Genomic DNA, 15,628 nt, shown 5'->3' with positions numbered 1-15,628 from the left:
ATTTGCTTTACAAAAAGAGCTTAAAAAACCCCTTTTATATACAATAGTATTTATAACAATCTTTACAGGATCCAATAGGTTGAACAGAAGGGTTAGCACACAAGAGCACACTTTGTAGTTGAGGCTCTGGCATTTTTGTCAATATTAGCAGACTTCTTTTAGAATTGCTTTCTGTAATTGCTTTATACATGTTTATTACTTTTTTCTCATTGTAACCATCATATGGCTAAAACATAACAGAAGTTAGCTATGCAGAAGTTAAGAGCTCAATCTTTAGAAACACAGAAAATCAATTTAGACTTGAGGAATACTTAGTCATCAAGACTTTCAATACAAAACCAAGAATCAGATCACCAAAAATCTGCTCTATATATTAATCAGCTTGCTTCCTTCAGTCAAAATGATCTCATAACCTGCACATCCCGAGCTTCCTTCAGTCAAAAATATCCTCTGATGTACTACATGACCATGAGCCCTATGAATTAACACACCTCCTTTTTTGAAAAGCAGAAAATCTCAGGGTCAATAAAAACAAAGTAAACAGATCACCCTCAGGGGTGCTGAACTTGGGTTCCATACACAAAGACAAATGCTCAAAAAATATGCTCTACATAATACAACTTTCACAATTCTTACATATTCATTTCCTTTGATCTCAGGAGAGATAGACTTGATACGATTTGTACATATACTGATGATTTAAGACTGTCTAGCACAAAAACTGGGAAACAAAATGGCACACAATTTCGTACTCTACCTTTCAACCCCACACCCAATCCTCCCCAGTTACAACAGAATTCTTTCCACTGTCTTAAACCAATTTCTAAGTCCCCAGGCTGATACTAAGAGGACCAATCCTCCTCCTCCTATTTCTGTTCCTTCTACTGTGCTGACTTAGCTTCTTGTGTTGACACACATCACGTCTACCAAGGAAACCATTCTATTTATTTTTTACTCGGTTCTGAATTACATTAGTTTCCTGATCCTGCTCTGTCTGTATAGCCACGGGAGTAACTCAGGCTGGCACAAGGGATGTAAACAGGATACTGAAGTAACAGCCCCTTTCAATGACAACATGGTCTTAGATCAGCCTAAACTGACCATGATATCATAACCTGCACATCCAGAGCTCAAGAGTTTCAGAAACATGAGCAGAGAGACTAAGAAAGTCAAATAAACTATAAGTCCTAACTCTCCTGAATTGAAAATTCAATCAAAATGCATTTTTAAAAATGTATTAGCAAGAACATTTCTTAAGGGGGAGAAAAACACATTCTTTTACAAAACATGTAGCAGCTCTGTAAGTAAAAATATGGCCACTCATGGCTTAAAAAATCCAGCTGAATTTAGCTGTGCACAGATTCTGTTAGAAGATTTTTCAAAACGGGTAAGGACAAATTATTTCAAATTATTCAAAGCCTAAACAAGGCTTTCATTTTCAGTGCAGGTTCCTTCTCTTCTACCAGCCTGTAAATTTTCATATTTTCAGTATTTTCACAAATCCCTGAGATCCACTGTGTTTCTACAAAACTGACATTTAAATAACTCTGGGGTCTCTCTACACCTTGGCCCTCAGCTGCAAGTAAGAGTACCACCACACCAACTTGCTCAGCTTTATTATGAAAGTGAATTCAGGAAGCTTTGAGAAGTAGTTAGAGCGACGGATACTTTGTATTTGTGCAAGGATGCATTAAATAATGCCTGAAACTAGGCAAGATGGAATTCAAGGATAAAAAGAATTACTGAATAGCTACTTGAACAGTATGGATCCCAGGACAAAGAATGGTCTGGGGTTAAAAAACTACAGAACGCATGTAAAGAAAGGAACAAATAAAAATTCTAACATGTAATATTCTAGACTTCGTAAACTTAGTATTGTTTTAACAGCACGTTGCGTTCCAGACATACATGCATTTTGTAGTTGAAAGGAGTTTTATCTTTTAAATAGGAAGTCTGACCATACTCAAAACAGTCAACAGTCTTTCATCGAAATGCTAAGACCTCAAACAAGAAACTGAACTTTCCCTTAAATTATACAAATAATTAAAATCACTTATTACACTGATACTCCACATCCCTAGTATACAATTATACTGTTTGATGAAAGTGTAACAGAAAACTTAGTTTACTAAATTACTTGCACATAACTTTAAATTATTAAAAATACTGTATTTCACATATAAACTCATATATCCCAGTTTAAAGAAAAAGTTTCCTGGGAAGAAAATGAGGATTTTTTCCACCCTCCTTATTTTGAAAGAAACTCCTAAAACTTCAGAATTATTACCTACATTTCATACAGCACCACCCATAGCAGCATTCACATTAAAACTACACTTTATTGCTTTAAGTGCCCAGAAAAGTCTGACAATCTTCACACCAATCAAACATATTTCTCTTAGCCATTGAGGAAAAAGAAGGGAAATCATTACAGCTTTTTGGGCAGGTAAAATTGCATGTGTAAACTAAAGGTTATATAATAATTAGGCTATCCATATAGGATTTGATAGTCTTATCTTATTAATAACTCCTGAAATGCAGTATTTTAAATACTCATTCGGCATCTCAAACATAGTGAAACATATTAAAGGTAAAAAGAGGCATGAAAGAAACCTGGATGGTAAAGCATGGAAGACTGATTTAAAGCCTTCTCTTCCACTGTTGAAACACTAACATTTTCCTGTACAATTCAAACAATCAAATTCTAATGAGTTTACCAATACAGGACCACACTCAGAAAATACTTTCTTTCCATTGCAGTTCTAAACATTGTTAACTCTTAGTCTCTAGAAGATTATTTTGAAAAAATTCTACTACATGTAAAGTAATGCCAGCTATGCACTGCTTGTATTTTGTTTTCCTAAAGTTTATTCAGACTTCTAGAAGGAAGGCAAGAAAGGCCTCCAGTAATTTTGAAAGAAGTGCCATACACTGAAACTACTCAGTGCACACATTAAGCATACGCTTATCCTAGTAGGACACGTCACAGAACTCAAAACAACAGGAACATTTTATCTCACAATAATATTAATCTAATCTTGACTTTTAGATGTTTATTATGCTGAAGGTGAAGTACAACCGTTTTGGAAAACTAAAAAATACTGGGAGGTGGAAGATTTGACTCCTAACAATCATTTAAGAGTGAACACACCTGTGCAGCTATTAATGTTCCAGTTCCCATTCACAAAAGGGAAACTCAACATAAGAGAAGCCTTCACCTTCAGTTTCCAACAAATATAGTCTGAAACCTCATCTCCTTCAGAACAACTAAAAGCTGACTTAGTGCACTTTTATAGACCTGATTATGTTTATGTATTTATTGTGATTGGAATTAATCCCTAAACTGTCAACTGAGGACTAAAAGAAGAGGCTTTGACTACTGTAAATAAAAATAAATCTTTATTTTGTAAATTAAAGTCTCGAGATTCTCTAGCAAGTTGTGCAGTACAATAGATGTCACTGGCAACATCAGGATCATACGTGTTTCAAAGATATATTAGAGACCCTGTAGAACAGAAGGTAATTGGAAGACAAAAAAAAATATAGAAACAGCATGTCATACATTAACAGAAAATCTTTATTTCATAAAATAAGCGCAGGTTAAAGATGTGGGGAAAAAAAAAATTTAACAACTAGTTAATACCAGTGTACATTTGAACAACATTTGCAAATAAAGAAGGTAATTTTCTGCACAACCTTATGAACAGGCAGTTAACTATGGGGATAGTTAACTAGAACACTAAGAGTAGCAAAGCTACTCTGATGTTTCCCAAAGGTTACATTTTTACAGATATTCATTTGCGCTGATGATCATTTCTTGCTCCCCAATTTATACTTTTTTCAAAGACTCAAGTGATTGCTTTCTGATAGCTTGTTAAAGCAAATCCTAAGCACTAGAAAAGTGACATACTTGAGCAACTGTTGGATAAGAGTAGCAGAAACAAGAAACCCAGCTAGCTCTAAGGAGGTTAATGACACAACTGACATATAAGAGGATTTACTCATCCGTAAGTCCCCATCAGTCCTGCAGTGGGTATGGGAAAGACCAGGCTTGTAAAACTTTCTCCTTTCCTTAATCTGTCCTTCCTCTTTCCAACTCTCACCACATCATTCACATTCAAAGGTTTCCCTCTTCACTACAGGGCCAAGTACTGTCAAGTTTAATCAGCTTCTTTGACCAACTTACAGAAAATCCAGCCTTCAATTCCATCCTCTTCTGTGCTACAGGGTCAAACTTCTAAGTTACAACTTAAATCCAGCATACAACTGCCTTCATTCTGTCACTCCTCCTTAGAATTTTTTCATGGAATAATTTTTTTCCTAGGATTTTTATAGCCACTCTCTTAGCCAACGTATTTAGAACAGTACAGTAACAAAACTCATACAATTCATAATTGTGTTTTCAAAGTCTAACAACCCTCTAAACATCATGGATTGTAAACAAAGTAAACCAACTGTCTGTCCATAAATTTGATATCCAGTACAGAGAAGCTAGTGGAAGGGGGGGAGGGGAGGGGGGGAAGACAGACTACATGTCCAGACACAGATGAAGGCACTAAAAACAATGGATTCACACTCTGGTAGCATTCTCCTCAAGGACTAAAATGTACAAGTCTAAAAACTGGAAACTATAAAACCTTCTTTTTTTAATAATAAATGCAAGTGCCTTAGGAGTTTAACATTCATTGACCACTCTTGTAGCAAAGTGCTCTTCATGCAAGAACAGACTTCTAAAATTTTGTTTCAGTTAAAAACTTACCAAACACTGAGCACAGTTTAATTTATAAATTAGTTTTCCTTTTCAATTTCAGTCCCAGAGACACTTCTTCAGAAAAGTAGGTTTCTGCCTAGGAATGTGTAAAAGAACTTTCATTTTCCTGAAAGAGCATTCTATTCTGTAACACTCAAATATAATACTAACTTCAGGAAACATGGAATTAATCTGGTCACTATCATCAACAGATGGTAAAAGAACTACCAAAATGCTCCATGCCACAATGTCAAAGTATCATTCACTGTTTCTATATAGCAGCTCTCCTTCTCCCCACAATCAGACATCAGACCCAAGATCCAGCAAATTTTATCTGAAGGCCATTGAACAGGCATTATTTCTTTATTCAACTGACAGTTAACAGGAATGCTTGGAGCCACTACATTACCTAACTAGACACAAATGCTCATTTTGACTTCAAAAAATGCTCACTCGTTTTTATCTCCAAGTTATTTTCTTCACCAGTATCAATATAATTCTACTGAGGAATTACAATCTTTCCATTCAAATATCAAATGCCATCACTCAAGATAATCAGACAAGTAAAACATAAGCAGCAAAAGTAATTCTTACTAATTGTAAACACTTACTATTCTATAAAGTGTCTGAACACTGTATTTCAACTGCCTTTCTTAAGCAGGTTGAATAATCCATGAAACATGTCTGCAAACAAGCTCCAAAGACTTTAAGGCAGTCATGCTCTTAACAATAATTTAAGAAAGCTATGCAAACAAACATAAATTAAACTAATTCTCTTTACAATTCAGACTGACAATGTAATTATCTTTCCTCAAAGAACTTTCTGAAGATCGAGTTACGAAGTAAAACTAATAATCCTAGATCTATTTTCTTAACAGACTTTCTATGGAAATTTTATTTGTTTCCCATCAATTTTTCCAATAAAAAAAATAACAATATAAGTGTTCATATGCCTTTTACAGAAAAAAGTTTATACAAGATGTTAGGTGACCACCCATCCCATGATGTGCTTATCCAGCTGTGTGCTGGACATTTTGTCCAGAAGGATCCTGTGAGAGACAGTATCAAAAACTTAACTGAAATCCAAAAAGATTACATCAACTGGCTGCCCTTGATCAACAAGGTGGGTTACCTAGTCATAAAAGGAAATCAGGTGTGACAAGCAGGACTTTCCTCTCATGAAGCCGTGCTGGCTGTGACCAGTGACTGTGTTGTCTTTCAGTTATTTTTCAATGGCTCCCAGGATAATCTTCTCCATGATTTTACAGTTACTGATGAGAGATTGACAGGCTTGTTGTGACCAGGGTCATCTTTCTTGAAAACTGGGATGTTAGTCAGCTTCCAGTCAACTGGCATCTCTCCAAATGTCAGCCAAAAATCAGTATTTTTTTCACATATGAAAAGAATTTTTTATTGGACTATCATTTGGTGAGAAATTACTGCAGTTTTGCACTTCTAAAATCCGTTAAGTCATGGTATTTTCCAAATGTCTTTGCTGGAAAAAACTCACAACACAGCTTCAACACCAGTGACAAAAGCTGATTCTTGCCAAAAATATCAGCTATCAACACTAAGTATTCCCTCCGTCAATTAACAAGACTGTACACAGCATTTCCTATACAAATTTTCTATTTTGAAACATTTTGTACATTATTCCAGAACTGCTTGAGAGATTCAAAGCTTGTGAGCAATACCTTCTCTGCAGAACAGCTAATGAAAACAGACACAGACAAGCTTGAGGACAAGTATGACTCAAGCCACCAGGTGTGACAACCAACAGCAAAATACCCTGTAACCACAGATTAGATAGTGTTTCAAACACTTAAGAAATGTTCTTGGCTATCACAGGCTATGACACTACAGGGCAGCATGTATTCTGAAAACACTTAGTATCATCACCGATGTCATTTAATAATGAAATGTTCTACATAAAATAATGCTAAAATAATGCCTAAAGAAATTTCACTTGACTTTGAAGTCTCCAAAGTCTGTCCAGATCCAAACTCTCATATTTAACCATGCCACAATAATCAGAGGTTCAAAAGAAACCATTGAATATGCTTTTATCTTCTCTCTACATTACTGAAATACAGATAATAAGGGTACTCAAGACAGGTCTGCAATTTTCACGTAATGCTACGGAATGGTCCCAACTTACAGCACAGACTGATTGCAAAACACAGACTGAAGTGTAGTGGAACCAGAACAACTGTAAGGGAAATTCTTCAAGAAAGGTCAGGATTACTTTGCAACTGTTGAGTCTCATAATTTACACTGCAAGGGTTCTTGTACATTTTCTTCTGACTTTAATTTTTCAAGAACAGCTTCCAGCCCTGGACAGGCATATTCAACAACCCACCAACAAACTATCGAACTACTTGTACTTCGATACCTACTATCAATAACCTGCTTAGGTGTCTGCTTCAGTTATTAAACAAAAAGGTCCTTGCCTTTCTTAGTAGATACTAGCTATGTTGACTACATTCTACCTTTTACAGTAGAGATAGCACTGGCTTCCTTCTCATTTAACACAGCCATTCTTAAGAATCCCTTACTAAGAACCAAGAAATCCCTTAGTTCCCTCAGTTTCAAGGGTCCAGTTCTTCATTTAAGTCTGACGCCTTAAGAAAAACCATGGGAAGAACATACAAACTTAATAGCACTAGATTAGACTACAGAGTAATAGATAGCTTCTTGTGAATCCATTTCTATTTTCTCTATGTAGAAAAGATTCATAAATTTTCATTTTATAAAAATTATTTCAGTACGTTTTACACTTGTTGCCTGATTATTTCTTTAGCTGTTGTACCAAAAGAAAAAACAGAAACTCCAAAAAACAAACCACAAAAACACCCCAAAAAATACCCACACAAAGAAAACAAGAAACAACAAAAAGCATTTACCCAACTTCATACATATATACATCACACTATTTACACACCTCACTTGCACTTTTTTTTTAAGGTGAAGTTCCAATCTGCTGTGTCATACCCCTTAAACAAAACTATTCTTTGCTGCAAATTAAAAAACCTGAATAAGTCTGAAACCCAGTGAGGCACCTAATAAGGCTACCTCACAGATTGCTTTTTGGTTTAGCAAGACTGAATTCTAAATGGATCAGTCCTCAAGATGTTATTTCCAGACCTCAAACTGGTTTTATGTCAAATGTTCAGCATTCTTTTCAAAACTGTTACTGAACAATGGGACATTGTATTGCAATGTTGATTCTGCCAGTTCTGCACAGATCATAAGACAGAAATCACTTCCCAATTTCTGTATTTATAGCTCCCTTACAGCACTTAAAAAGCTAAGGATCATTCAGGGGTTTTATTCATTTCTTTTAGCAGGAAATTCACAGAAGTCATGGAAGAAAACAACTCAGCATGACCATTTCAAAAGTTTACCCTGAGTTGCCATTGCTCATTCTATCATTATCATCTCTATTTTCTGCATTCCTCCTAAATGCATGAATCTTGCAAGTAACATCTCTGAAACAAAACCCAAAAGTAGTTACACACCTTGGACCATTTCTATCTAAAACTATTCACACACAGCCTTTTAAACTGCTTGACATTTTTGAGAATAAATTTTGCTTGTAAAAGAAATTTCTTTCCAATAAAGTCACTACTACAACCAGTAAGACTAATTATATATACATACCAAAAGACAGTATTTGAATTTAGTAGAGATTAAAAACACCTTTACTGTCAGCACCACTGTATTAGGACATTATTCCATTAACATGAAGCTACTTTAAACAAAGTTAAAGCTTTGTTAGATATTTAACACTAAACACAGAGCAGAATATTAAGCTCATTCTCTTTACTATTACTAGTATTTGTAGTACAAGAGCACATAAATAAGAGCGAAGTTGTATACTTTTGTAGTGGGGCAGGTTCTTACAATCACTATCGAGTTGGAAAGGGAAGGGAGGAATTGCAGTGTGGCAAACATACTCAAGAATGTTCACTTCCTTTCCAAAACCAGGAATCCCTATTTATTATTTAGGGATAAAGAGGAAAGTATAATCCACAGCAGACTGTGAACACAGTGATCTGAACTGACCTACGCTGTTCTAATGATGAACACTCATGTCAGTGTTCATCAGCTGTAGGTCAGTAGCACACACTCCTAAGGGACCGTAGAATGCAAGACCTAAAATATAGGTCTTGAATATAGGAAGCCATACATATAAAAATATATATACACATACACGTATATAAAATAATACAATCTTACACAGTGTAGAGAGCTTCGCATTAGGGCAATGGCAACACTAACAGTAACAAAATTTAATATAATCAAGTTCATGGAATTAGAAGTGATGGAAGAGTAAGACAGCTAAAATGAAAGTGTATAATGCACTGTTTGCAGTGAGGCATCACAGAAAGTTGACAAAGAGCTGGTATTTTGCACCTCCTAAATGTTAATCTGGCTTCCTGGCACAGAACATGGCCAGCACTGTCTAATTTACACCACTTCACCAGGGAGTTCACAGCCAGTGGTCCTGCCTTCTACCAACTGTACTAATCTTGCTAAAGATATGAAACAGAATAGGTATTATGAAATTTGTAAACACATTTAAATGCTCTTCTTGAACTTTCTTCTGAGAGTTCTGTTTGCCAAAGCAGGATCTTTTCTTTTCCCAGGGTCTCAAAGTGTATTGCAGTATTCTGTTCCTGCACCCTGGGGTCTCTTCCTCAAAGAATGCAAATCACCACAGTTTCAAGTTAAATACTAGAGTCAAGCATTCTCCAGCTTCTTATAGTGGTCACTGGCATAAAGTCAAGGGACTCTCTTTGGATTTCTGTCTTCTAGGAGGAGTATTATAGTATCACCAACCTCAAATTTGGTAGCAGTTAAGGAGTAACCATATCTTGGGTGAAAAGAAAACAAGGTGAGCAAACATAAAAAAATTTAGAGCAATCAACCCATTAAAAAAAAAAAAATATATATATATATATATAATCAGAAAGACCTTCAGGTATATGGACTTACTGAAGTTCATTCTCTATTTCAGGATCATTTCAATCAGCATTCAGAGAAGCACACTTTTTTTCAGAATGTTACAGCCAACACATGTAGGATTTTTCCATGCACAATAACTTCAAATTAACCCAGGAATGTACTTCATCTCTCATTAAGTGGAATTTTTTCTGGAATCATAAAAATGTATTTTTACCTTTAATTGCCAACAGCAGACTACCTATAATCAGACAGTTTTATAAAGATACTATAGTGGATACTGTAGAAGATACTGTAGAAAAATGTACAGACTGCTTAAATTCATGCTGTACCTTCAGGACTAGTCCTGAAGAACAGCCAACTTCATAACTGGCTCTTAATACCTGTTGGAGTTGCACTGATGAAGGCATAAGATATTAAACTAAGTATCCCGCTGAGCATGGCTTAGGATAATTCAAGAACAGTCTGAGTGACAAAAAGTAACCATCAGATAGGCAAACAAAGCTCTTGCAAGTTATGCATTTGTCCTGAAGATACATCACATCACTGGAAGACCCAACTTCCCTAGCCACTCTCTTCATCAGTTAGGAAAAATAAATCCATCATCACTTTCTCCTAACTTCTTAAATGACAAGAAGGATCAAGAACACCCATCACTACCTCAAAACCTACTTTCAGCATGAAATAAATAATTATACCAACAGATACTTAAACCCTCACAAAAAATTCTCCAAGTGAGATTTCCTAAAGAGCTATTAAATATGCATAGGTGTAATTGCAATGAAACTAAGAAATAAAATGCATGCCCAGTGTTCAAAAAAAGAAGTAATTCTTCACCAGGAAGTGTTACATAACTCATCTGCCACACACTTCTACACTGTGCCTAAAAGAAAACCTCACCAGAGTAACTGTTATAACAGTTCTGTGCACTGATTCTAAGTAAGAGCATTACTATTGCAAATAATCATTTATGAAAAGGCAATTATTACACAGTAAAAAACACTCTTATACCAAGTGTTGCTAGAAGGGAATTATTCAGAAACAATATTCCAGATAAAGTTACACAATTACGACACTGACCCAGTATTCCATACATAAACTTCACAGCTATCCAGGTATTTCCTGTTCCTGTTTTTACATGGAGCTTAATGTCACTCCATGTCCTAAACTCTTTTATTGTTTTGCCTTTATGAGGTGAATACTGCAAGAAAATTTTACAGAAATGTTAAAGATCTAAATCAACTGTTTCAAAAATAAAATTGGAAGAATGAGGTCATCCATATACATAAAGGAAGCATCTCTGCACATTTTAATTTAGAAGTCTTGTCAAGAAGCCTATGAAGAAAGATTTACCCAGACACATAGAACAGACTTCTAACCTTCAGTAAACAAGCACCTGAAGTTCTACCAGAGGTGGTGTGCCTGTTAATGCAGTTGACTAAACAGCTATGGAAGCCACAGTAAGGAAACCCTTGATGACGTCTAATTGCCCTCTACCCAAAATACACAGAACTCTCAATTCAGTGCTTTAAACTTAAAAGGGACTTAACACTACAAAATAAGTAGCTGTTTTCATCATTACCTCAGAAAAATGAGTAATGAACAGAAATTTCCGGGTTTTAACTTCTTATACATATGCTATTTTATACAGAAAAAAGTTTCATTATAAAAAAAAAAATACTAAATATTCAAATATTTTATTATGTGAATAAACATTAGTTATTTGGACCACAAAGTACTCCTGCATGCCCGCGACAGCAAGAACCTTAACAGTTTGCACAAACAGAAGTTAGCCAGTTCAGATGAGTGTATTACCCACACACCTCGTGGCATTTACACGTACCACAAATAAGAATGCTGTTCAACTTTTTACAACCTACTTCATTTTATTTTCAGTCAGTGTTGATCAAGTATCCCTTGGGGTTTTTTAAGGATTGATTTAGATTTAGTTAAGCTAATTTCATAATAAATACAGAGATTCACCTGTAAGATCCAATGAAATAGCAGTTTATCAGTTAATCGTATTTCCAACTTCAACTATCTAGAATGCAATCGATTAACAATCATGTGGTTAAAATACACTGTGCATTTCCCAACAGCAGCATCTGAATTTCCTGCCTTAACCTTGCATATTATATCAAATTAATGCCCCTGATATCAATCAGGGTTTGTTTTTTAAGAAAAAACAGTATTGAAACAGCATCAAAACAGCACTAGATATATCGTCAAACAATCAAATTAAAGCATTTTCCTGCCCATGGCAGAGAAGTTAGAACTAGATGATCTTTAAGGTTCCTTCAAGCTCAAACTGTTATGTGACTTCATTTCAATCATTCATTGGCCATGAGAATATAAGAACAGCTTGCCTGGTCAGACCAATAGACCACCAGCCTCAGTACACCACTCCTAACCACGGGCTAACAGGCAGTTCCACAGGACTAGCATAAAAACAAAAGAATAAACCTCAAAAAACATTTCAAATCTCAGAAAACTTACAAATCAAAAAGACTGTATCTTTGAATTTAGACACCCACAGGAAATTTTATTCCATTAACTTATCCAAACACTTTTTGACCCAAGAAAACGTTTAAAAAAAAGCATTTACAATAGTCCCGAGCACAAAATGCCACTAATTCCCGAAAAGTCAGGGGTTTTTTAAATACTTATTTTTACTGTATGCTCCCTAGCTGCTGAGACACAGATTGTTTCCAACAATCTAATGACCATTCTACAACCCTCATAACCACTTCCACTTGCAATCTATCATGAAAACAAATTATTTGCATGCCAAAAGCAAAGCAAAGTCTGTTACGAAAATAATTAATTGTTTCTTCAAGTTTAAGAGAGAAACATTCCCAACATTATCCCCACCCCCCCTTCAAACCCGCAACAAAGTAAAACAAGAAACATACAGGTAAGTATCTCAGCAATTGATTCTTGCTACATTTCGGAAATGCTGAAAGGCAGCATGACTGTATATACACTCTGAACGTAATCTCATTTTGTTCACGAGATCAACACTTTCACATATGTTATCTAAAGATACATTTCTTTTTTAAAGAATGTCCTGTATAAAATTCCTTCAATAAGTCTGCTCTGCCATCCCCAGCAGAAAGGGAAGCGAGGAGGCATGCAAGTAAAATCTGAAATCTATGAGTTTTGGTAGTTTGGACTTTTTAAATGCCTAAATAAAGACTATTAGAAAATGTTAGAAAACATGCTTCCATAATGTCTCCAAATATTTGGGAAAAAGAGTATTTGTAAAATAAGATAAACTAGGAACTTTAGTTGTGTGCCACCAAAGATGTCATTTTATAGGACAGAAAACGTTGTTAACAATCATAGTAATCTTTATGCACACTTAAGTTACTTGAGAGGCTGTATAATGTTTAAACCAAAATTGCATATATTTTGTTCCAAATGTTTATGTTTATTAATTATTCTTCCTATTCATTAAAGCATTTGGAAGTAGCATCTACTGGTAATTTTCTCCCAATATATCCTTGTGTGATTCTGAAATATCAGAGAATATTCAATCTGGTTTTTACCTCGTTCAGAAAACCTGAATAAACTGCACAATTTAGAATTTTATTCCAGACAAGCATTATCAGCCTGCAAACCCTGTAAGAAAGTGGATCTCTCGATTTTCCCTGCAAAGTTGCAAGCTTTCCTATGATACTCCTTTCTGACACAACTTTATCTTCCTTAAGTTTCTGTAGCGCATCTCTACAGTGTTTACCCATCCAAGTTTCTTTTTCTTTTAGGATACCACAGAGCCACTTACCACCTTGAACAGTTATTTCTAACAAATATATAGCATTCAATATGAACTCGCTGTAATTCCTCTAAAGTGCATAAACGTCTTAGAAAAGACCATTTATCTCAGCATAACAGCTGGTCATTACTGACCAACATCAAGGCCATTAGACTGGCAGATCAAAGTTACATTGCTACAGTGAAAATCTTTCAGTTCACTAAATAGTGAACAGATCATGCCCATTACTTGAAGTGAACAAGACACTATGCAAGGCCAGACAGCTTATTTTCAACACAGCAACCAGTGAATGCTTAAGAAGTCACTGCAGCAGCCAGTGTTACAAGTGAAAGGAAAGAAGTGTACTATGTTTCAAGTACTGCACTCCTGATATTTGACATTTCTGTACTTGATACTGGTTTGCACACACAGATTAGTCCAATGATTATGCTGCTTCCCTTCTCCACACAACCAGAACAGCATGCACCTGAGGAGGTAGAAAGACAGCATAAAATTATTAACATTTTAGATTTGAAGTCTGATGTAAATGTAGACTTAAATCTACCAGTACAAGACTTCAGATCCAAAAGGCTTGAGACCCTCTGTCAGTCATTACAGCCATGGCAAAACCCTCTACACAGTGAAATAATATGTACTTTAATTTATTTATAAAAGTCTGTCCCATAGGTAGAACAGGAAAAAAAAGTCATTACAAGATCCCAGAAAGAATAAACTGTTACTGCAGATCCTTTCCCCCTTCACCATCACCCTCTACACAAAGAGCATTCTTACTAGGGGTGCCAATTCTCCCATCTCTTGAACTACATAGTTAAAAGAAAGGAGCTGGGTGGATAAACCACACAGGAATCCCATTGATTCATACCATGGATAAGTATCTTCTTTGGAATAATAAATGCTTTGATTCAGAACACATAAATAAAATCACACATATTGCTAAGTCATTTGGTTTTCCACATACTTTTTATAAAGCATCGTTAGCAAAGTCATAAAGAACTTGCAATTGCCAGGACTGAGAAGCAACGTTTACAGAGTTTACTGTCATCTTGAAAGAATGAAGACGTAAGAAGAATGACATTACCTGCACCAGGAGAGTTACAGCTAAATCATCTAACACCCCCTTCCATATAAATTACCTCCTGTCATGCTATGGAATTTTCCTTTCAGCCCAGGAGGCCTCAATCATCAGAATACTCACACCTGTACCTAGCATCACATAGATGATTAACACTCTCACTAGTTTCAGTGGACAAAATTGTTGTTTGGGGTCCAAACTGTTACAGTTTTATTAGCCACAAAATATGCTGAGACTTCACAACTTAAGTTGCGGAACCAACAAAAAAACCCCACAGGCCTGGTAAACATCTATCTTCAAAAATATTCTCAACACATTCCTGTATCACTCTTCACCAGTGTATAGGCTAAGACCTAAAATCCAAAGGTAATGTCCTCCCCCCTTCTATCCTGGGCTTCCAAAGTTATAAAATAACCAAACCAAAACACCCTCTTGCACAGGCACTGTGCAGCAAGTCTGCTATCTCAGTCCCATGACATATGCAGACCTATGTGAATGAACACATACATAATCAGGGTCAGAACTGCCACCATACCTCCACAGACACGCAACTGCAATGGTATGGCCATGGACAACGAACAGCAACCACAGACAAAAAGCAGCAGAGTTGGCTAGAGTGCATCAGAGAGTCTAGAGGCCATGTGAGTTCAGAGAAGCACTTTATCAGTCAGATACAACTTTCCAAGTCCCTGAACTGCTCTTCATGTTAGGGTACAGCAGTACCTCGTTTTAAAGTAACAAGCCCATACCTAAAACTACTATTTCAAGATGGTTTTGTTTGGTAATGAATAGCATTAAACGACATATTTATAAACATAATGCTACATCACTAAGACACTAGAGAAAACAGGAGAAACAGTCAATTGCTCTCTGCTAAAAACACCCATCCATGTCCACCACAGATTTTAAATCCAGCCATTCCACAAGGTTTAAAATGGGAAGACTGGCAATAAGTGAAGGAAACAGTGAAACCTCTTCATTTGTTTCCCTTTTTTTAAAATTCTTTCTTAATTATAGTTGTAACCAAAATAGTGCAAATTACATGCTTATTATAGAGCCAAGAAGT

General features: G+C 35.7%; 1 protein-coding gene across 6 annotated transcripts in view; it reads right to left on the bottom strand.

The window, feature by feature from the left end:
- STRN3 (striatin 3) overlaps positions 1 to 15,628 on the bottom strand; it is a 62,597-nt gene that overhangs the window by 45,363 nt on the left and 1,606 nt on the right. The window contains exon 1 of one of the 6 annotated variants that reach the window (XM_048306120.1): positions 9,749 to 9,772. The exons of the other annotated variants lie outside the window; for them this stretch is intronic. The gene's annotated coding sequence lies outside the window, so the exon portion shown is untranslated. Of the gene's footprint in view, positions 1 to 9,748; positions 9,773 to 15,628 lie in introns of those variants that run through there. 6 annotated transcript variants of the gene reach the window in all.

Source organism: Corvus hawaiiensis, chromosome 6 (assembly GCF_020740725.1).
Source record: "Corvus hawaiiensis isolate bCorHaw1 chromosome 6, bCorHaw1.pri.cur, whole genome shotgun sequence".
Classification (NCBI taxonomy): Eukaryota; Metazoa; Chordata; class Aves; order Passeriformes; family Corvidae; genus Corvus; species Corvus hawaiiensis.
This window is presented reverse-complemented; position numbering and strand designations above follow the sequence as displayed.